This window comes from Lissotriton helveticus, chromosome 5_1 (assembly GCF_964261635.1).
Source record: "Lissotriton helveticus chromosome 5_1, aLisHel1.1, whole genome shotgun sequence".
Lineage (NCBI taxonomy): Eukaryota > Metazoa > Chordata > Amphibia > Caudata > Salamandridae > Lissotriton > Lissotriton helveticus.
Window position 1 is genome coordinate 311188900 of NC_136065.1, and position 24497 is coordinate 311213396.

Here is a 24497-nt window from a genome sequence, read left to right on the forward strand (position 1 = left end):
TTTAAAAAAGAGACTAAAAAGTTTGTACAACCCTCTTGAACACTCCTGTGAGAAGTACCAGTCCCTCGGATTTTGGAGCATAAGTGTATAATCTAAAACTTTCACTGAGAGAGAGAGAGAAATGTGAGCTTCCGGAGGGGGGGGGGGGGGGGGGGAGAGGGGGAAGAGTGGGGGTGAATCTGAATCTATGAAATATTTAAATACTGGAGAACTACTGTTACAAGAAAATAACTTAATTTCTTACTCCAGTATTGGAACTTTCATAGACTCACATGCTTGAATCAGATTAAACAGCAGTTGAATAACACATTTCCCCCAACAATCTAACCCATATCAAATGTATGAAACAATCTACATATTTATGAAAGGGAATCTACATATAAATACAAAAGTACCATATAGAAATGCAATGAAAAATGTGCATAATCAATAAGGGGATGGTGGAAAGGAAAGTATGGCTCACATTTGTTGGAAAAGATGTTGAAGCACCGTTTGGCCTACAGCCGCATCACTAAGAACCAAGCAGTAGTTCCGAGTAAAGGTGTGTATGTTCTTCCAGGCTGCAGCCCGGCAGACTTTGGGGAGGGGCACACCAGCAAATAACGCCATAGAATTAGATGTAGTCCTTGTAGAATGGGCACGAACTGTTCAGCGCAACGGCTTGCCAGCCTTCAGGTGACAGAACTGAATGACGTTGAATATCCATCTAGAGATGCTTTGTTTTGAAAGAGAAAAGCCTTTTCCTGGGGAACTGTGTGCTGCAAACAGTTGAGGCTTACCAAAAGATTTAAGTCTTGTCCAAATACAATTTTAAACACCGTTTCGCGTTTAAAGAGTGTAGTGCCCTTTCAGCTGATCTTGTAGGGTTCAGAAAAAAAAGACTTGACAACTACCAGTTCATTAGGGTGAAAGTCTGAAGGGACCTTAGGAATTAATTTAGGGTTTGTGCGGAGAATAACCCTATTGTCAGTGAATTGGAGGAATGTTTTCCGGATGGTGAAAGCCTGAATCTCACAGACTGTTATGGCCGAGGTTAAGGCCAGGAGGAGAGCAACATTCCAGGAGAGAAATGTAATATCCTGTATGTGGATGGACTCAGAGGGATACTTCACAAGCTGAGATAGTACAATGTTCAGCTGCCAACGCGGAGGAGGAGGCCTTACCAGAAGAAGTGTTCGGAATAAGCCTTTGAGAAATTATTTAATGATCCTGGAAGACCATAGCAATTGACAAGTGGGAGATCGCCTGAATTGGGACTTTGATGGAAGTATGAGCTAGTCCCAACTGAGATAGATGAAGATACAGAAGAATTTCTTCTGGTAAAGAGGATGTACCATAGACCTTTGCCACCACATGCAAAACCTTTTCCACTTGAGGCAATATGTTGTATTGGTACTGTCTGCACGGGTTCTGGCTAGGATTTCCCTGCAATCCAACGGAATGTTCAGGTTTTTGAATTTGTGGAACTCAGGAGCCATGATGATAAATTAAGTGAGTGCCTGGATGCAGAACTTGGCCCGGTTTCAATGTCAGCAGAGAAGGGAACTGCTTCAGCTAAATGCAACACTCATGTGAGAGAAGTAACTCAGTGAACCAGTGCTGGCGTGGCCATGTGGGCGCTATTAGAATCACTTTACAAGGGTCTGCCTTCAGTCTTATGAGGACTCTTGAGATGAGGAATCGGAGGAAAGGCGTAGGCAAAGATTACGGACTATGCAATCGAAAATGCATTCCCCCATAATCCCAGCTGCGGATGCCAGCTTACGTAAATCTGGCATTTTTGGATCTGGGGTGCTTGCAAAAAGGTCCAGACTTAGTTTGCCCCACCTGAGAAAGATGCTGTCCAGGGTCTCCTGGTAGAGTTCCCACTCGTGGCAAGATATCGTCAGCCTGCTGAGAGCATCTGCTATAGTGTTCTGTATTCCGGAAACATGTTCTGCTCGTAGACGCATCTTGTGATGGACAGACCATTTCCATATCCTGTGTGCTTCCTGGGATAACAGGTGAGATCTTGTGCCACCCTGAATGTCGATATAGTGCATCCTAGTTGTACTGTCTGTGCGGTTGAGCACTGCACAATTGTGAATCCTTGGGAGAAACGCCTATAAGGCTAGGTGTACTGCCTTCAACTCTAGCAGGTTGATGTGCAGATGAAATTGAGATGGTTGCCATTTGCCATGAACTTGGAGATAAGCATCCCACCCCTCTAGGGAAGCGTCGGTGGTGATGACTGGGGAGAAGTTTTTGTAGGAAAAGAGTCCGGCTGACAGAGGATCCTGCTGCGTCCACCAGGATAGGGCTGTGACCATGCCAGGAGTGATATGGATGAGCTCAAACAATGCTGTCACTTACACCCATTGCCTGTCAATTCCTCTTAAAGTAGACACATTCGTAGATGGCAAAATGGGAGTAGAGGAATGCAAGAGGACCTCATCCCTAAAAAGCCCTACAAAGGACTTGTAGAGGTGAACAGAAAGTGTTTTTTTCCTTAGGATGAACTTTGCCAGCTTCAGTCTCAGTTGTCTCTCTGGTGTGGGATACGCTTTAGAGAATATTGTTTTCAGCGTGGCCCCAAAAAATTTTATGTTTTGTGACTGATGAAGGGTGGACCCAGTTTGCTGAAGATCTTTGTGCAGGCTATTGTTAATGTTCATGCAACCTGCTTGGAAGGTGCCTTGCCCAACCAGTCGTCTGGATTTGATGCTGGTGCTGTCGTAGAAAGGCTGCTATAGGTTCCAAGCACTTTGTGAAGATGCGTGGGGCGCCAAAGTGGAGCAGCTTGAGCTGGTAGTGGCTGCTGGCTACCGTGAATCTTAGTAACATCCTGTGCCTGGGTAGATGGGAATATGAAAATACACGTTAGAGATCAAGGTTTATCGTAAAGTCTCCTTGGTTTAAAGAGTTGCAATATCTCCTGCAGTGTTACCTTGTGGAATGATTGCTTTCTGAGATAGGTGTTCAGGTTTCACAGATCTAGAATTTGTCACCTCTGCCTTGACCTCGGCAGACCAAGAACAAACAAGAATAGAAACCTCTTCCCCTGTGTGCTACAAGAACTCCCTCTATAGCTCCTTTTTAGGTCTCGGCTTAGAGACGCGCGAAGCGCGTTCTCGCCAGAGAACTATAGCAATCGTTTCTGCCGACAAACGAGACAAGAGCTGGCCACGCGCCCAGCATTGTGAATGGGAGAGGGAGCGACAAGAGCTGGCCACGTGCGGATTTGGTCGCGCCGATGACTGCTCTCTTCCTCAGCAGCCTTTGCCTGGCTATATCTCCCGCACCTGATGTGCCGCACCGGGACGGTGGCGCGAGGCAGCGCTTCAAGCGCCCCCTAATTGGATACGGTATATTTGAAGATACATCCTCCCCTATAAATTAATTTTTTTCTTTATTTATTTATGCGATTTTATATAGCGCGGACTTTACCCGAAGGTGTCAGAGCGCTTCACAATACAACAACACAGCCCTCTCCCTCTGGCCGAAAGAACATGCCTCCCCGACACTTTTACTTACCCCACGGCAAAAAATGCACTAAATAAATAAAATAATAAATAAATAAATAATAATGATAATTCTCATCCCAGGGACACCCAGCCCACCACGCCACACACCCCCTGCTCCTCCACGGCACAGGGCACTGCAATGGTCAGAGCGCAGCCCATTGTATACATCCTACGCCCGCCCCTCCAACCATTACAACCAGTTAGGTGGGGGAGATCTGTTCAGAGCTCCACCCCGGGGAGGGTCCGAGGGCGGTCCCTACCCCCAGGCGCCGCCGGCCTCCACCACCTCTCACTGTCTGCCTGTGCTGCACGTTCCACCGCTACATACCGGTGAGTACTGAGAGGGCAGTTCTGCACAGGGGGCTATTTATACACAGAATGCAAAGCGGCGGCTACAACAGCACCTGCTGCTTGTTCCTCACCCCCTGCTGCTTGTTCCTCACCCCCGGCCAAAACCTTCATGTGCCCCTTGCTCTCTGCGCGCAGTGACACAGGCGCCCATCCAAGGGCAAACACCGCAATCTGACCAGCAGAGCCTCGGGTCGTCGCATTCAGTGAGCCCCCACTGACAGCTAACGCCTGAAAGCTGCCCCCACTGTCCAAACACCAGCTGACACTCTGAACCACCGCTGACACCTCCACACCTCTCAACATTACAAACCCTGACTTCGCCATCACACCTACTATCAGATGACACTTCTCCAGACTCCTTTTAATACCCCAAATCTTGACTTCTCCATTACCCATGACATCCGACCACTAGTGACGCATTTGCGTTTCTCCACAGAAGGTAGCTGTATCTCTGTAGTCCTGGACGGCTCCCGCTCTACTTGTTGTCTCTAGGGTTGTTGGGCACTCACGCTGTTTGTTTGTAGGCAGAGCACCGGTCAACTTTGCTGACCTACCACTTACTTCCCTTCCTCTCTAGCTTTGTTATTTTTTATTTTTGCAGATTTATATAGCGCGAACTCGACCCGAGGGTATTGGAGCGCTTTACATGAGCACCAGTCACGTTACACAAGAACACATTTGTTGTCAGTGAAGAGGCGTTCATGTATAAATCGGATTGAATTTGTTTTTCTGTAATTGAAAGGAATGCTGCAGCACAAAGCAATAGTAGTGGTAGTGGTTTGTGTTTTTGAGGTGGTGAATGTGTTATTGTTAAAGAATGAGCAAGCGTTGTTACTTTTCCCCTTAAACAAGTATTAGTTGGTGGTGGGGGTCTCTCCACGGCAGTGTTGGTTTAGGATTGTCTTGCTCTTTCAGTTCCTTAACTAGGGGTATATAAGCTGGGGAGTTCCACCATTTTACATGAACACACTGACATAGGAGGAAGTCTCACAAATTTTTATTTATTTTTTAATTGCAGTTTTTATTTTTATTGCAAAACAATAAGAGAGAGTAAGGGTGTTTAACAGAAATGTAAGGTGGGAACTCCCGGTCCCCTGCTTAAGGATTTATACACAACAGAAAGAGGAGTACCCCCTGAAGGCGTGAAAGAGAAAGTCTCTGTGCCTCAAGCTTAAGGCTTAATCGAGTACTTGTGCCCAACTTTTACGCAGGACAAAGCATGTCCTTTCTAGAAGACCCCTCACTCACCAACCTAGTTGGTGACATGCTTCATCATCGGGGTCCCACCCCGAAGGCCGAGTGCCGACAGGGTGTGCTTCGACACCTGATTACAGTGGTGCGGGTATTTATTTTCTTTTATATGTGCAGTAATAAAAAAGTGATACGTGGTTTAAAAGGGGGCAAATACTACTCACTACAAGACTTTATTCCTGAGTGACTGGACACCCTGTTAAAAGAACGAATAGTTTCTTACCTGTCGGTGTAGTTTTGCAGCTTGAAGATCTTTCTGGATTCACTATGCTGTGCATATTCCGCAATCTGGTGGTTGGGTCCGGAATCGTAGTCTTTTTTTCTCTTTTTTTTTTGTCGTAGCCCAGGTGGGCGTCGACGTCCCACCATTTGGTGTACCTTCGGTGACGTCGGCGTGCTTCTGGCGGAAGCTACCACCCTTGGGCGCCATCTTCGGATTCTTTTTTACGTCTGTTTTTTCTTTTTTGTCTTTGTAGTGAATCCATGGCTATGTTTGTTAATCGTATTTTCAACGTAATTCTTCTCACGTATCTTTTCACGTATTTTGTAAGCTTCACAACTTGCTTTCTTTTCTATGTGTTTCCACCTCCTTCTCCAGCCTCATCTTTCTGGCGGAGGCGGGTGGGTTCGCTAGTGAATCCAGAAAGAACTTCAAGCTGCAAAACTACACCGACAGGTAAGAAACTATTCGTTTTGCAGCGTGAATCTTTCTGGATTCACTATGCTGTGCATAGATTTTGTAGCGGTTTTCGTTACTTTTGTGGCGGTTGGGTGGAAGATGAACGTTGGTTGTTGAAAATATGTTGAAGCACTTTTTGTCCTACTTGTGCTTCTTTGTTCATCTGTACATCCACGCAATAGTGCTTAGTGAAAGTGTGCAATGAAGCCCATGTTGCCGCCAGGCATATGTCCTGAATTGGTGTGTTGGCCAGAAAGGCAATTGTTGCTCCTTTCTTCCTGGTGGAGTGGGCCTTTGCCCCTCCTGTTAGCTCCTGGCCAGCTTGTTTGTGGCAGAATTGTATTGTCTGTGCGATCCATCGAGCTATGGTGTTTTTAGTCACTGGTTTGCCCATGTAACTGTTAGCGAAGGATACGAAGAACTGTTTTGTTTTCCTGTGTTCCTTCGTTCTTTCAATGTAGTGCATCACAGCCCTTCTTGCGTCTAGGGTGTGGAGCGACTTCTCAGCGCTTGTGGTGGGGTTTTGGAAGAAGCTAGGGATCTGAATACTCGGATTCATGTGGAACCTTGACACCACCTTTGGCATGAAGTGTGGGTCTGTTCTCATCACGACCCCGTCACTGTGTATCTGGATGTAGGGTTCCTGCAGTGTGAGTGCCTGCAGTTCGCTCACCCTTCGTAGCGAGGTGATTGCTACCAGAAAAGCCGTCTTCATTGTTAGCATTTGCAGCGATGCTTTGTGGATGGGTTCGAAAGGTGCTTTCATGAGCTCCGTCAGTACCACATTTAAGTTCCAGGCCGGTGGCGGCATTCTCTTTGGCGGTGCTATTCTTTTAGCTCCTTCCAGGAATCTTTTTACGACTTGGGATGTAAAGAAGCTTCTCCCTGTTTCTCCTCTTGTGTATGCCACAATCGCTGCCAGGTGCACCCTCAGCGAGGATGAACTTAGCTTTGCCTTAATTAGGTGCGTGAGGTACCTTAGCACCGTGGATTCCTTGGTCAGTTTCCTTTGGAGCTGTTTCTTGCAACACCATTGGGTGAATCTCTTCCATTTTTCCCCATAGCACTTGCGTGTGCTGGGCCTTCTTGCCTCTCGCAGCACCCGCAGGGTGCTCTCTGGTAGTTTTAGGTGTGTGAATTCTAAGTCCTCAGGAGCCAGGCTCAGACGTTGAGGCTCTCTGGCTCTGGGTGTAGAATTTCTAAGTTTTCCATGGGGAGTAGGTCTCTTCTTTTTGAGAACTTGTGGGGTGGCCCCTGTTCCATCTCCATTATCTGAGAATACCAGGTCTGTCTGGCCCATTGTGGTGCCACAAGGATGAGTGTCATGTTGCTCTTCATGCATTTGTTGAGAACCCTGGGGATCAGTGGTATCGGGGGAAAAGCGTAGGCAAATGTTTTTGACCAGCTTATCCATAGGGCATTCCCCTGGGACAGTGCCTCTTGTTGCCTGGATGCAAAGTATTGGCATTTGGCATTCCGGTGTGTTGCAAATAGGTCTATTGTTGGAGTGCACCATTTCCTGAATAGTCTCTCTGTTTCCTGACTGTTGAGTTCCCACTCGTGGGACGCTGAAGTCTGCCTGCTGAGCCAATCCGCTTCTACATTGTCCTTCCCTGGCAGGTGTATGGCTAGCAGGTCTATTTTTAGTGGTATAGCCCATTTCCAGATCTCCTGTGCCAAGCTTGACAGAGGGAACGATTGAGTTCCCCCTGTTTGTTTATGTAAAACATCGTTGTGGTGTTGTCTGTTTGTATTAGCACCTTCTGGTTGTACAGGTGTTTCTGAAAAGCCTTGAGGGCTAGCAACACAGTTTTCAGTTCCAGGTAGTTGATGTGCCTGACTCCATCTGTAGGGCTCCACAGACCCCTCGCTCTGAGCCTGTTCATGTGTGCGCCCCACCCCTTCTGGGATGCGTCTGTGGTGATGGTCACTGTTGGGTCCGGTGGTGTTAGAGGTTACCCCTCTGTTATTCTCTCCTTGGTCCACCACCTTATCTCTTCCTGCACCCTGTGCGTTACAACCAATAGATCCTCCCAACTTCCTGTAGCTTGTGACCATTGCTGTTGCAGCCACTCTTGGAGTGGTCTCATTTGTAGGCGTACATTGGGGACCAGGTGTATGCATGATGCCATCATCCCCAAGATCTTGCTCACAGTCCTCACTGTCAGAGCTCGCCCCTTCTGGTAGTGGCGTTTCTCCCTCAGTAGGCTGAGCGTTCTCTTTTCGCTCGGTAAGACTCTGCATTGGACGGTGTCGATCTGGGCTCCCAGGAAGATCTTCACTTGCTCTGGTTCCATCGAGCATTTGCCCCAGTGTATGGAGAAACCCAGGCTTGCTAGCGTTCTTGTGACCTGTTCTGCATGATCTTTGCATGTCCTGTAAGAGCTTGCCTTTACGAGCCAGTCGTCGAGGTAGGGGTACACGTGTATCCCCTTTCTTCTTAGGTGTGCGGCCACTGCCGCGAGGCATTTGGTGAACACCCTTGGTGCGGACTTTAGGCCGAAAGCCAGTGTCGTGAATTGGTAGTGATCCTTGTTTACTGTGAACCTTAGCATGTGCTTGTGCTGCCTGTTCATGGGGATGTGCAGGTACGCATCTTTGAGGTCTATGGTGGACAAGAAGTCCCCGGCCTTTATCTGTGGGATGACCTCTTGTAGGGACGTCATTTTGAATTTTTGAGTTTTGACGTATTTGCTTAGGAACCGTAGGTCCAGGATGGGTCTTAGACTTTCGTCCACTTTTGGCACTAGGAAGTAGTTTGAGTACACACCCTTGTTCCGTTCCTTGAAAGGAACTCGTTCAATGGCAGCTTTGAGGAGGAGTTCTTGGGCTTCCTCTTGCAGTAGTTGCAGCTCTCTTCCCGAGTGCTGTCTTTTCTTTGGTTTTCTGTTTGGTGGCCTCTTTTCCAACTCTATGCAGTATCCGAACTGCATAATATTGAGTATCCACTTGTCTGTTGTTATTTTTCTCCACTCCTGGAGAAAAAATCTCAATATTCCTCCTACCGGCATTACATGTTCCTTCGTGTCTTGTCCGTGTAGCCCTCTCCTCTTTGTTTTTCCGTGCTCCTCCCCCGGAGGGTTTGGGTGGCGGAGCACCTTTTTCCGTGTGAAGTCACTTAGAGGGGGGTTGTTCACCGCCGTTCCTTCTCTGGCCCCGTCCATTTCCTCTTGACCGAAAGGACTGGCCCCTGCTTTGGTAGTTCCAGTTTTGCCTCTGCTGGCCCTGGTGGCCCTGGTTGTCACTCTGTTGCCCCTGGTGGAAACTCTGGTGAGAATCTCCTCGCTGACTTCCACCTCTGCCGTTCAGCCTCCGTGTAGGAGTGCCCGTTCTCATCCCCCTGAACTGCAGGGCCCCCATGGACCTTGCCGTCTCGTTGTCCTTCTTCAGTTGGGTGAGCTTTTCATCAACTGGGGCTCCGAATAGTGTTTCGCCGTTGAAGGGTGTGTTCAGGATGTTGTTCTGAACCTCAGCCTTGAAGCCTGAGATCCTGAGCCAGGCTTGCCTTCTCTCTGTGATGCCTATAGCCACCAGTCTGCTGGATGTTTCTGCCCCATCCAAGGCTGTCTTCAGGCACAAATTGGCAATGCTCTTCCCCTCTTCCACAAGGTGTGATGCCTTCTCACGGTATTGTTCCGGGAGGTGCTTGAGCAGTTGTCCCATCTCATCCCAGTGCTGGTATTGATGCCTATTCAGGAGGGCGTTGGAGTTCGCCATCCGCCAGTGCGTTGCGGCGTTCCTCTCAATTTTTCTGCCAGTTAGATCCATCCTCCTGCTTTCCTTGTCAGGTGGAGGTCCAGACGTTGTTGGGACGTTTGCCCTTTTCCTGGCCGTTGCAGCGATTATAGAATCTGCTGTGACGGATCCCTTGATGTAAGCTGGGTCTTGGGAGGAGAATTTGTGTTTCTTCTCCGTCCTCGGCGTTACTGATCTGCATGTAGCCGGGTCCTTGAAGGCTTCCTTCCCCTGGTCTGTGATACTCTTGAGCATGGGCAGGAACTGGCTTCTTGTCTGTATGGGGAGAAATGTCTCGAGCAGGAAGTCTGCTTTTGGCTTCTCCTCTTCCAGCTTAACTCCATAAGCTGCTGCCGCCTTTCTTACCACCTCATTGTATGCCCCAATGTCATCCGGTGGCGAAGGCCTCGAGGGGTATGTTTCCACCGCCTTCTCTGGGTTTTCGGCCTCGATGTCCTGCCATTCCTGGTCTTGGGTTGTCGAGGAACCTGAGCCGTAGCTTGACTGCTGCTCCCTGTAATCCCCTTCTGTGTAGTAAAGGTCTTCCTCCTCTTCGTGCTCCGAATGTTCCGGTGTTTTTGGCGGCTCTTCGACGTCGAACTCCTCGAGCTCCTGTACCTCAGCGACGGTCGGTGCCGGCTTCGAGGGGATCTTGTAACTTCTCATCTTTTCATCGAAATCCTTCTTTCTCTGAAGAATGTTCTCCATTTCGGCCTCGAGCCTTCTTCTCTTTCTCTGCATCTCTGCGGCCTGTTCGTCGTCGAGCGTTTCGGCCGCTCTTTTCGGCGGCGGCATCGACGTCGAGGCTTTCTTCGGCTCTTTTTCTTTCGACGTTGAAGTCGAAGGCCCTTTTTTGGGGTCTGGCTTCGATGACCTTTGATTTATGCTGGTCTTTGGCCTCCGGGAGTCCTTCTCGGAGGATCCGCTGGGCTCTTTTTCGGAGGATGCAGCTTCAGTCGTCGATTTGTTCGGCGCCGGTGCTCCTTTCGAGGCTCTGTGCTCAGACTTTCGAGAGTCTGCCTCAGGTTTTCGAGGCCCTGTGGGAGTTTTCGGGGTCGTAGACTCTCCTACCTTATCAGGCGTTTTCTTATCGGTCTCAGCGACCGTGAAGTCATCTGAGCCTTCGGCGATGTTGTCCTCATCGTCGGTGGAGAGGCCAAGTTCATAAAGCGTCGGGGCTTGGCCCTTGCCCTGCATCGTGTGGTGAGCCGTCCTCTGTCTCTCTCGAACTCGGAGTGTCTTCGGCTTGAAGACGGAGCAGGCGTTGCAGTCTCTGCTTTCGTGGTCGATTGGCAGGCAGAGGTTGCAGACTGGGTGCTGGTCCTTCTGTGCGAACTTGTGGTTAAAGGGCGTCTTGTACATCCCTGCGCTCAGGGGGCCTGCGTGCGCATTCCTCCAAGGACGTCGAAGATTTCGAAGTTCTCTCCTTTCTTCGTCGTCTCTTTCCTAAGGTCCTCTTCTCTCGATCTCCTCAGGCTTCACCGTTGAAGATTTGCTGTATTTTCTCCTTTCCTCCTCTAAAACATCTGGAGCTTCACGCGACGATCCAGACCCAGCGGCGGAAAAAAGAATCTGAAGATGGCGCCCAAGGGTGGTAGCTTCCGCCGGAAGCACGCCGACGTCACCGAAGGTACACCAAATGGTGGGACGTCAACGCCCACCTGGGCTACGACAAAAAAAAAAAAAAAGAGAAAAAAGACTACGATTCCGGACCCAACCACCAGATTTCGGAAGATGCACAGCATAGTGAATCCAGAAAGATTCACGCTGCAAAACTGTGACACCTATGCCTAATTAGGTAGACTCCGGTGTTCAAGAAGTGTAGTGTTATAAAATAGCGACGTGTGCTATGTGATTTAAAATATAGGTCTACATGTTTCAACCATCATACGATTGTGGGTTTTCGTCAGGACCAGTGAAAAAAGACCTGGGTGGTGCGCGCACGCTAAGGCGCGCCCTGCCCTAGATCAATGAAAGATAGAAACACATTCCCGTGGGATTCCCACGGGGCGTACCGTTCATGGAACCAAGTAGGTTTCTAGTTTGAGGAGCAGAAGCTGCAAGTAACGCAAGCATCGCCCTTGGAACCCGGATGCCCATGAAGCGGATCCACACCGCTATAGGAGTTTTTCTTCCAGATTGGGGAGAAGATAACATTTTTGAAAAGGAACACAAAAGTTTGTGTTTCCGTCTTTCATTGATCTAGGGCAGGGCGCGCCTTAGCGTGCGCGCACCACCCAAGTCGTTTTTCACTGGTCCTGACGAAAACCCACAATCGTATGATGGTTGAAACATGTAGACCTATATTTTAAATCACATAGCACACGTCGCTATTTTATAACACTACACTTCTTGAACACCGGAGTCTACCTAATTAGGCATAGGTGTCACAGTTCTTTTAGCAGGGTGTCCAGTCACTCAGGAATAAAGTCTTGTAGTGAGTAGTATTGGCCCCTTTTAAACTACGTATCACTTTTTTATCACTGCACATATAAAAGAAAATAAATACCAGCTCCACTGTAATCAGGTGTCGAAGCACACCCTGTCGGCACTCGGCCTTCGGGGTGGGACCCCGATGATGAAGCATGTCACCAACCAGGTTGGTGAGTGAGGGGTCTTCTAGAAAGGACATGCTTTGTCCTGCGTAAAAGTTGGGCACAAGTACTCGATTAAGCCTTGAGCTTGAGGCACAGAGACTTTCTCTGTCACGCCTTCAGGGGGTACTCCTCTTTCTGTTGTGTTTTTATTTTTATAGCACAGTCTTGTCCCAAAGGCATTAGAGCACTTCACAATAGAGCATGGAGTGAGTTCTGGTTAAAAATATCATAAAAGCAACCAATTAGGAACAGCAAAACAAGGAACAAACAGTTCATGCATCAGGTGCGTTACAGGACAAGTAGTAGTTACTAAACCATCATAGTAAATCAGCAGTAAGTAACCACAAGTGCGGCGAGAGCACATATTTCGCAACTGGAAAGGCAAGTCAACTCAACATTGGAGCAGCGAGTAACAAGCCCCACTTTAATCAAAAGGACTTTCAAATAGGAGGACTCCAAGTTCTCTTTTAAATGTGAGTAAACAAGAGAATGTGCTATGGGTTGGTGGGAGAGAGTTCCAAAGCTTTGTCCCACCACTAGATATTGCCTGTCTCACATAGTGTTCTTGCCTTAAAAGTCAGTAGTTCGAACAGGAGGAACTCGGGTATTCCCTGATCCTCGTTGAGTGCCACAGATTTTCAGTTTTTGATCCAGGTGGAAGTGAGTGGAGTTATGGAGTATATTAAGAGTAATGCATGCAGTCTTAAGTTGGGCTCTTGCATAAGTGGGGAGCCTTGGCAGGGATCAATGAGAGGCATGAAAACGAGGAGCCTGCATCTATGATTTTTGTCTCTCAGTACTGTTAAGCACAAACCACTCTGCTTGATTGAACTCTTTTCTGATTTTCCTTTGATCATGCTTCAGTTTTCCAGTTACTTGTCTCGTTGTCCATTTGTTGCGCTTGTGTTCAGCTTATGTAAGACTTAGGATTTCCCTGGGCTGTTGTTAATTTGTGGGAGGTTGAATGATTTCTTCACTGACCCCACAAAGAGACAAAGCAACCTACTTTTGCATAAAAAGATAATTGAGGCCACACTCTCAGCCCATGTTAGCAGTTTCCAAAATATTTTTTGCTCAAATCATTATTCTGTGTTGTCTTCTAGATATCCACAATACATACTGGATGGGAGTATGGAGTTGCCTGTCTCATGGTGATGGTTGATCTCTCACCAGTTTTTGGTGTGGTCAACCATGGGGTCCTTTTATTCCATTCGAAAGGGGGCAATGGCTTGGATTAGTTCAGAGTCCTCCTTTTAGAATTTATTGAACATGAAACCTTCTGATTGCTCCTTCTCTGTATTTTGAGGGGATCTCAGGGTCTGATGCTTTCTTTTTAGACGCTCACAGACAACAACTTTAAAGATGATTACACATGCTTAAAGCTGGAGCATGTGCTGTCAGTGGCTTAAGCATGGTGTGAAGACCTCCCATCAGTGCACAAGTCACTCTCGATCACTTCTTTTGTGGATGTGTTCTAAGCATATCTCAGAAAGGGGCATGTGCAGAGGTTACAGGACAAAGTCACATGATCTCAGCTTGGCTTGTAAAGTTGTTCTTCATGGTAGTGATGGTTATTGGCTATAGGTATTATAGGAATATTTCATCAGATGACATATCCCTGAATAGTAATTGGCATAGCTTTACAATGGTAATCCCAACTGCTGCTCTTCTGTCAGTGAATCTTTTATGTGTTCAGCTCGTATGTTTTTACTTCCATAATAGTTAGTAGGGCAGGACAACATAGCTTCCAAGCACTGCTATGTTGGTGGTATTTGCAAGTGCTTGTGGGCTGTCCAGGCTGCAGCGAAGTTTTGGGTTGTGTTTAATGAGTGCGTAGTGAAACACACAGCCACACACGCACAGCCACACACGCAGAGCCACACCCGCAGAGCCACACCCGCAGAGCCACACCCGCAGAGCCACACACACACACAGCCACACACAGCCACACACACACAACCACATACACACACAGCCACAACCACACACACACACAGCCACAACCACACACACACATAGCCACATACACACAGCCACATACACACAGCCACACACACACACAGACAACACACACATACACCACCACACACACACACACCACCACACGCACCACCACCACACACACCACCACACGCACACCACCACACACACACACACACACACACACACACAACCACACACACAACCACACTGTCAGTGCACACTTTCACCAGGCACAGGCACCATCAGTCATCAGTGCACGCTTTCACTGGGCACAAACACCACCAGCCGTCAGTGCACGCTTTTACCGGGCCCAAACACCACCAGCTGTCAGTGCACGCTTTCATCAGACACACACCACCAGCCGTCAGTGCACACTTTAACCAGGTACACACACCACCAACCATCAGTACACGCTTCCACCAGGCACACACACCACCAGCCGGCAGTGCACACTTCCACCAGGCACACACACCACCAGCCATCAGTGCACAATTTCTACAGGCACACACACCACCAGCCATCAGTGCACACATCAATTGTTAACGCATCCACAAATAACTATTGTAGCAATCGCAGTATGGCACACTTTACTTTCAAACATATTCATCTAAAGCGCAGCATGCCACCACTGCTACAAAAATAAATACACATTTTTTTGGCCTACAATTTATAGACTTTTGGTGCAATTGGTGTTGCAATATTAAGCAATGCCAATAGTTCAAACGTAATTAACCCGAGACCTATTGCATTGTAAATGCTTGTTTTAGCATGTTTTTGACCTACTATTTGAAGAGTTGTGGATGGAAGGCTGGGGTGGAGTTGGAGGTGGTCTTTGGAGTAATTCCAATGTGTGGCTGAATTGAACAAAGTTAAAGACCCACTGGTGGGTTGTAATATCCTGCGATTGGTGGCAGTGGTTGGTTACGCTGCTGCAGAGGAGGAAAGGATGAGGTGAGAGAGTAGTCGGTGCCTGAAGGGCGCATTGACGGCGACCTGTATCCTTTCCTGGACGTCCTGGTTTTCCTTTAGGAAGGGGTCTTGCATATGACGACTGCCATGGCTGTCTTTGGTGATATTGGAGATGAAACGGTTGGATAAATGTGGAATATAAGGGGTACTGATACTGCTGGTAGCACCCCTTGTAAGAAGATTGCCCTTGTCGACCTGGTGCCTGTCCAGTCACGCCCTAAAGATATTTAGACCCCCTAGAATCGTACTTGCAGCTGTGCGATGGAGAAGGAGAAGAGATCAAGGTCCTTGACATCCATTAGGTCGATTATAGTGTGTTATGTCCCCTTACACTAAGTGTCCCCAGCTAAGAAGGGCCAGTTAGAGTGCGGCACATCCCAGTTGAGTCGCCTTGTCCCAGTTACTAGGGACACGACTGCTAGAGGTCTCGCAACACTCTCTCTTTGTGTGACTACCCCAGCGCTCTTTTCATTTCCCTACTATTATGTCTTTCCTGCGATTCTGCTGAATGATGCTCTGTGCTAACACACCGTTTAGGATCAAGAACAAGTCTTCCTTTTTAATTTAGTAGACTGGATAAGCGAGGTAAACGCCTTACAGCATAAACCATTTGGCTGCCAGTTTACAGCGCCACATGATGCTTGTGAGAAAGAGGACTGCCTTCTGCTAAGGAAATACATGATTCATAAGCACAATATGTTCAAAGTTGTATTAATGCACAGTGTCTATTCTTTGACCAAACACTCGTAGGAAATACGAGCTGTAAAGGACAAAATGTACAATATCTCAGTTAATATAGGTAGACAAACATCGGCTGCTTTTGAAGAAGTCACCCTTCTAGTGTTCAATATCATTAATTTGTTAAATCCCCCCCAAGGATCTGTATGGCTCAGAATTCTTGCTTTGTTACCAAATAGTCTTTTGGGAATGCACTGAAATCTGTCTTGGTAAACACATTTTGAATTACTCTTCTAATTCAATACATGGGGCTTTCTTCATGGCATAAAATGACAGGAATCGGTTAAGATCTGCTCAATCTGAGTCATACAGGCAGCACATATAATCTCTTACTTGTGTTGGAAGGAGATGCAAGTAAGTGAAATATTTTGGGCTATCTTAAGCTTGAAATATACCTTACCCAAGTTCCCATACTGATAATAGTGGTTTTGCAGCGTGAATCTTTCTGGATTCACTATGCTGTGCATTATTCCGCAGTCTTGTGGTTGGGTCCGGAATCGCAGTATTTTCTTTGTTTTTTGGGGGTTTTTTTGTAGCCCAGGTGGGCGTCGGCGTCCCACCTCTCTGGGTGTATTTCCAGTGACGTCGGCATGCTTCCTGCGGAAGCTCCCACTCTTGGGCGCCATCTTCAGATTCTTTTTTCCGCGGTCGGGTCTGGATCGTTCCCGTTTGGGCTCCAGACATTTTTGGAGAAAGTAGACGACAAATACAGAAATTGGAAGGAAAACAACTCAGAAGACTTCAAGAGACTTCATCAACCAAGGGCCGACGAAGGAGAAGGAGAAAACTTTGAGAACTTCGACGCCCGTCGACGAACGCACGACCAGGGGGCCCCCTGAGCGCTCAAGATGGACAACACGCCCTTCAAGTTCTGCCGTAACTGCCACCACAAGTACGCGCAGAAGGACGAGCACCCGGTTTGCAACCTTTGCCTACCGGTCGACCACGGGAGCGAGGACTGCAACGCCTGCTCCGTCTTCACCCCAAAGACGCTTCGCGTGAGAGCGAGGCAGAGGGTAGCGCATGCACCCTGCAGGGCAAAGCCCCGACTCCATCCCTTCACGATCTGGGGATGTCTTCCGAGGAAGAGGACAACGCCGCCGCCGAAAACGACGGCTACACGGTCGTAGAGACCGATAATACCAAGACTTCTGATAAGGTAGGAGACTCTACGGCCCCTAAACACCCGAGAGACTCTGAGTCTCTAAAGCGACGGCGCCAAAAACTTCGGCGCCCGCTGCTGTATCCAGGCCCAGCGGATCCTCTGAGAAGGAGTCCCCGGCGCCGAGGGCTGTTGAACAGCAAAAGTCGTCGAAAAACGTTCCCGAAAAGGATCGTTCGACGCAGAGGGAGAAGGACCCTAAAGCACCTTCGAGGCCGACGCTGACCAGAGACACGAAATCCAGTTCGGCGACGAGGCCTTCGACACCGAGGATCAGCTCGGCGCCGAGCCAACCGCCGAAAAGAGCGGCCGAACCATCCGACGCGGAACACGCAGCCGGGATGGAGAAAAAGAAAAGGCACCTCGAGGCCAAATTGGAAAGCATCTTGCAGCGGAAGAAGGAATTCGACGCCAAGATGAAGGTCTACACGATCCCCCCCAAAACCAAGGCACAGGTTGTAGAGGTGGTCGAGGAGGAAGACTATGACGCCAAGGAACAGGCGGCTGACGTCGAGGAAATCGACCAGGAAGAGGAAGAGAGTCCCTACTATAGTTACGACTATGAGGAGGTAGAGGACAGCAGGACGGACCCCTGGTCTGCTCCCTCTGAAACACAGGATGTGGATTATCTGAATGTCGACACCTTAAGCCCAGAGGAGGCCTCGCCGCCGGACGACATCGGGGCCTATAACTCGGTGATAAAGACTGCCGCAGCGGTATTCAGGCTCAAGCTCGACGAAGAGAAGCATAAAGCAGACTTCCTTCTAGAGACACTGCTCTCCACCCAAACGAAGAGCCAGTACCTCCCCATGCTCGACAGCGTCTTGGCTCAGGGAAGGGAAGCATTCAAGGAGCGCGCAACATGCAAGGCGGTCATCCCCAGGACGGAGAAAAAATACAAACATTCGTCAAAAGACCCACCCTACATTCAGGGCACGGTCTCAGCAGACTCCATCATCACAGCCACAGAAAGAAAGAGGGCAAACGTGCCCACTACTTCTGGGCCACCTCCAGATAAGGAAAGCAAGAGGATGGACCTGGTGGGCAGAAGGATTGAACGGAATGCCGCAACCCACTGGCGCATGGGGAATTCCAACGCCCTGGTCAACAGGAACATGTACCAGATCATGGAGGAGCTCGGTCAGTTGGTGAAAGACCTGCCCCAAGATTCCAGGCAAAAGGCAGAGAAATTGGTGGAGGAGGGGAAGAACGCAGCAAATTCTTGCCTCAAGACTGCCCTGGATGGAGCAGACACCTCCAGCAAGCTCATGATGATGGGCATCACTGAGAGGAGACACGCCTGGCTCAGGATTTCAGGTTTCAAGCCCAAGGTGCAGCACAGCATCCTGAACACACCGTTCAACGGCGAAACCTTGTTTGGAGCACCAGTTGATGAGAAGCTCAGCCAACTGAAAAAGGGTAACAAAACGGCAAGGTCCATGGGAGCATTGCAGTTCAGAGGTGGCAAAAGGGGCACCCCGTCACGAAGACCCAGCGGGAGAGGTGGAAACCAGCCAGGTACATCACACCAGGCTTTCCAACAAGCACACCAGGCAGAGACACAAGTTCAGCATAGTCAGCATAAGCAGTCCTGGCAGTACCAGCCAAGAGGCCAGTCCTTTCGAGGGAGAGGAAATGGACGTGGACAGAATAAAAGAGGGGGTCAGCAGCCCGCCTCGAAGTGACTTCAAAAAACTCCGTGTGGCCACCCACAGAAAAGATCCCAGGGTGCAGCACGTACAGAGGGATCAAGTGTTACACAAATTAATCACCTACGAGCACATAACACCAGTGGGAGGAAGATTAAGATTTTACCTCCAAACATGGAGAGAAATCACATCAGACAAATAGGTTCTCAACATCATCCAATTCGGATACTGCATAGAGTTGGAGGGGAGGCCATCAAGCAGAAAACCAAAAAGAAGACCACTAGCAAACAAACAACTAGAGCGTCTTCAGGAAGAAGCAAAGGAGCTCCTGCAGAAGCAGGCCATAGAACCAGTACCCTTCAGGGAAAGGAACAAAGGTGTATACTCAACGTACTTCCTGGTACCAAAAGTAGACGAAACAATGAGACCCATTCTGGACCCAAGGTTCCAGAACAAATTCATAAGAACGCAAACGTTCAAAATGACCTCCCTGCAAGAGGTGCTCCCGCAATTGCAAATCGGGGACTTCATGGTCACAATAGACCTCAAGGATGCCTACCTGCACATCCCAATGAACATAAAGCACAAGCATATGCTCAGATTCACCATCGGAGAAAACCACTACCAGTTCATAACACTAGCCTTCGGGCTAAAATCAGCACCAAGGGTCTTCACAAAGTGCCTCGCAGCGGTCGCAGCACACCTACGAAGGAAAGGAATACACGTATATCTTACCTGGACAACTGGCTAGTAAAAGCAAACTCATACCAGAGATGCAAGCGGCATGCACAAACAGTGACGACCACGCTCATAAACCTGGGGTTCTCCATCCATTGGAAGAAATCCTCAATGGAACCTGAACAAGTGAAGATTTTCCTGGGAGCACAGATCAACACCTTGCAGGGCAAGGGGGTCCCCAGCGAGAAGAGGGCCAGAGCGCTAGTGAAAGAAACTTGGCTCTACCAGAAGGGGCGAACTTGGACAGTGAGGACTGCGAGCAAGATCATGGGCATGATGGCATCATGCATCCACCTAGTACCAAATGTACGGCTCCACATGAGACCCATTCAAGAATGGCTACAGGGGCAATGGTCACAAGCTACAGGACGTTGGGAAGATATAGTGGTTGTAACGCACTCAGTGCAGAAGGAAATGACATGGTGGAACATGGAGAACATAACATGGGGAAAGCCTCTAACACCCCCAACAGCAACAGTGACCATCACCACAGACGCATCCCTGAAGGGATGGGGCGCTCACATGGAGGAACTCAAAGTGAAAGGACTGTGGACACCAGCAGATGCGACCAAGCACATCACTTACCTGGAATTGAAGACAATATTCCTTGCATTGAAAGCTTTCCAAACGAGGCTGTACAAGCACACGGTATTGATACAAACAGAAAACACCACAGCAATGTTCTACATCAACAAGCAGGGTGGGACACAGTCAGCCATGCTTTCAAAGCTAGCACAGGAGATATGGAGATGGGCCATCCCACTCAAGATAGACCTGCTAGCTATACACCTACCAGGGAAGGACAACGTACAAGCAGATTGGCTCAGCAGACAGACATCGGCATCCCACGAGTGGGAGCTCAATGCACAAGAGACAAGGTGGCTGTTCGACAGATGGGGAACACCATCGGCGGACCTTTTTGCCACCTGCCAGAATGCAAAATGCCAAAACTTCGCATCCAGACAGCCCGAGGAGGGATCCCTGGGGAATGCCCTATGGATAGACTGGTCCAGAACATTTGCTTACGCTTTCCCCCCCCCGATACCACTGATGCACAGAATGCTCAGCAAATGCAGAACGAGCAACATGACCCTGATACTGGTCGCACCGCAGTGGGCCAGACAGACATGGTACTCGCAGATCATGGAGATGACACAGTGTGCACCCCACAGATTCGGCAAAAGAAAAGACCTGCTCTCCATGCAGAACGGAGAAGTGCTGCACCCAGAACCAGAGAGCCTGAGCCTGGTGGCGTGGCTCCTGAGGACATAGAGTTTGCACATTTAAAACTACCAGAAAGCACCCTGAGGGTTCTTCGGGAGGCACGAAAACCCAGCACTTGGAAGTGCTATGTTGCGAAGTGGAAAAGATTCACAATGTGGTGCAGAAGAGAAAAGGTTCACAATAAAATGAAGAAGGACTCCACAGTGCTAAAGTACCTCACGCACCTGCTAGAGAGGAACCTTAGTTCATCCTCGTTAAGAGTTCACTTGGCAGCGATAGTCGCTTACACAAGAGGAGAAACGTGCAAGAGTTTCTTCACATCACAAGTGGTGAAAAGATTCCTGGAAGGAGCAAAGAGGATCGCACCACCAAAACGGGTGCCGCCACCTGCATGGAACTTGAACATAGTCCTAACGGAACTCATGAAAGAGCCTTTTGAACCACTTCACAAAGCCTCCCTAGAGATGCTAACAATAAAAACAGCTTTCCTGGTTGCAATAACGTCCTTACGCAGAGTAAGCGAACTTCAGGCACTAACACTACAAGAACCCTACATACAAATACACAATGATAGGGTTGTGATGAGAACTGACCCACACTTCATGCCAAAGGCGGTGTCCAAGTTCCACATGAACCAGTCTATACAGATACCGAGTTTTTTCCAAAAACCAGCCACTAGCGCAGAGCGAGCTCTGCACACCCTGGACGCCAGAAGGGCAGTCATGCACTACATTGAGAGAACGAAGGGACACAGGAAAACAAAACAGTGCTTTGTGTCATTCGCCAACAGTTTCATGGGAAAAGCAGTTACCAAAGAGACCATTGCACGATGGATCGCACAAACAATACAGTTCTGCCACAAGCGAGCAGGACAAGAACTAGCAGAGGGGACACGTGCCCACTCCACTAGGAAAAAGGGTGCTACAATAGCCTTCCTGGCTAACACACCCATACAAGACATATGCCTGGCGGCAACATGGGCTTCGGGGCACACGTTCACGAAGCACTACTGCGTGGATATACAGATGAACAGGGAAGCACAAGTCGGACAAAAGGTGCTTCAACACATATTCAATAACCAACGCTCATCTTCCACCCAGCCGCCACAGAAATAAGAAACCGCTACAAAGTCTATGCACAGCATAGTGAATCCAGAAAGATTCACGCTGCAAAACGAATAGTTTTCTTACCTGTCGGTATAGTTTTGCAGCTTGAAGATCTTTCTGGATTCACTAGCGAACCCTCCCACCTCAGCCAGAAAGATGAGGTTGGAGAGAGAAAAGGTGGTTAAAACAGAGACAAATACTAAAACAAAACACCTTAAAGGTTAAAAGCGGAAAATTACTTAATGGAACATTGCCATAACTTCGGAAACAGAACAAACACGGAAAAAAGAATCCGAAGATGGCGCCCAAGAGTGGGAGCTTCCGCAGGAAGCATGCCGACGTCACCGGAAATACACCCAGAGAGGTGGGACGCCGACGCCCACCTGGGCTATGGGAAGGAAAAAAAAAAAAAAAAAAAGACTACGATTCCGGACCCAACCACAAGACCGCGGAATAATGCACAGCATAGTGAATCCAGAAAGATCTTCAAGCTGCAAAACTATACCGATAGGTAAGACAACTATTCGATCTAAAACAGGCAATTTACCACATCCAAGCAAGCTTTAACTCACTCAGCATTGTACATATGACTTCTAAAGTATCATTGATACGTAAAAAGTATAATTACTCAGTCACCCTCGTTAGAAGTCACTTGGGAAACAGATACTTTTTCTGCACATCAATTAATCCGACGTTCTTTTGAAAGTATATTTACATTTAGGTTAAGCTCGAATTGCTTGTGTTCCATTCCAAGTTTAGCTCTAAATACTAAAACAAATGAAGGAAACGGTACATCCGTTGTAATTTCAAAATGTATTGGACGGACATCCAGACAGACGTCCAGACAGACGCCTAGATAGACATCCAGACATCCAGACGTCCAGACAGACGCCTAGATAGACATCCAGACGTCCAGACAGACGTCCAGACAGACGTCCAGACAGACGCCTAGACAGACGCCTAGACAGACAGACAGACGTCCAGACAGACGCCTAGACAGACAGACGTCCAGACAGACGCCTAGACAGACAGACGTCCAGACAGACGCCTAGACAGACAGACGTCCAGACAGACGCCTAGACAGACAGACATCCAGACAGACGTCCAGACAGATGCCTAGACAGACAGACGTCCAGACAGACGTCTAGACAGACAGTCTAGACAGACAGTCTAGACAGACGTCTAGACAGACGTCTAGACAGACGTCTAGACAGATGTCTAGACAGACAGACGTCCAGACAGACAGACGTCCAGACAGACAGACAGACAGACAGACAGACGTCCAGACAGACAGACAGACAGACAGACATACGTCCAGACAGACAGACATCCAGACAGACAGACGTCAAGACAGAGAATCCAGACGTCCAGACAGACGTCCAGACAGACAGACGTCCAGACAGACAGACGTCCAGACAGACAGACGTCCAGACAGACAGACGTCCAGACAGACAGACGTCCAGACAGACAGACGTCCAGACAGACAGACGTCCAGACAGACACACAAACACACACACGCACACTTTGCAAATTCCAAACTTTACAAATTTAGTAAAATGGTTACTGTTGCTGAATACAAAATGAGGGCTCTACATCTACGTTAAGCCTCTTTCTCACAGTTTTTCCCAAGCCTCTAGGGTCTTATTTAATACCCTCTGGTGCCAAAAAACTTTCATCATGTCCAGTCATTTTGCCAATTACATCAATATCAAGATGAGAAAAAAAAAAAAATCAACCCAAGATGGGGAAAAAGTCAATCACATTCTTAAAAAATTTAAATGCAATTGACAGGACTCCCGAATTGGCACCTAGCATGTTTAAACAGCTCAGATATCGCTTTTTTTTTTTTTTAACTCTGCGATAGCCCCTCACCACATTTTTCAAACAGTAATATCTCAAAAACTCTGCAAAGGATGTACTGCAAATTAATAAAAAGACACTTTGAGTGAAGTTTTATTTTTGTGCCAAGTTTAGTGTAAAACCGTTGCCAGCAAAATATCCTGTAAAAGCTTGAGTGGGAAATGAAACTTCACATCTAATCAGATTTGTAGGAAGCTTAGCTTGCCGAATTTAATCTACTTTCACTAAAGGTGTGCAAACATTTGTGCAGAAACCTCAAACAGACCCAAAATGATTAGCAATCGCAATCAAAAAATAAACTTTCAATGGAAAGGACGGTTGAACCATAATTACAGTCACTACTGCAACTCTGTAATAATATACATATACCTCTTGTACACGTAATCAAGGACTCAGATGCTTTATAGACTGATGTGAATGTTTACTGTTGTAAAGCACTCTGATACCATCAGGTCTAGCTAGCGCTATACGTAACTATAGAAAAATATATATTAAAAAATGTTGGGGACAAACTAAAGACTACACCTGCCGCCTTCATACCACTTAAAGCGCACTAACTTTAATAAGCTATCTCTTTCTGGAAACGTGGACACCAAATTAAGAGGACAGTGTATCAACAAATCTGTATTCAGTGAAAAATCACAAGATGCCGTAACATTTCTAAATACCAGAAACTACCTACCACACAACAGGGAATACACACTGATGACCTGATTATGATGGCAGGGCGGATCGACATTAACAACCGTCAGTGGTGGTCCGCCCCCCACAGCCCCTCGGTCTGACTGCTGGATTACAATACCGGTGGTCAGACCCACAAAGGCTGGAAGGCGGGTGGGGGTGTGTGGGGGCAGAGGATACTGCCGCCTCTGACAAGATATGGGGGGGCGGATGGGATCGTAATTCTGAATGAAGGGATTACAATATCCCTTTCCGATAGCCTTTTCATGTC

General features: G+C 48.1%; 1 protein-coding gene across 1 annotated transcript in view; it reads right to left on the reverse strand.

Moving 5' to 3' along the window:
• NOC2L (NOC2 like nucleolar associated transcriptional repressor) overlaps positions 1-24497 on the reverse strand; it is a 492322-nt gene that overhangs the window by 349864 nt on the left and 117961 nt on the right. The gene's annotated exons all lie outside the window — the stretch shown is intronic.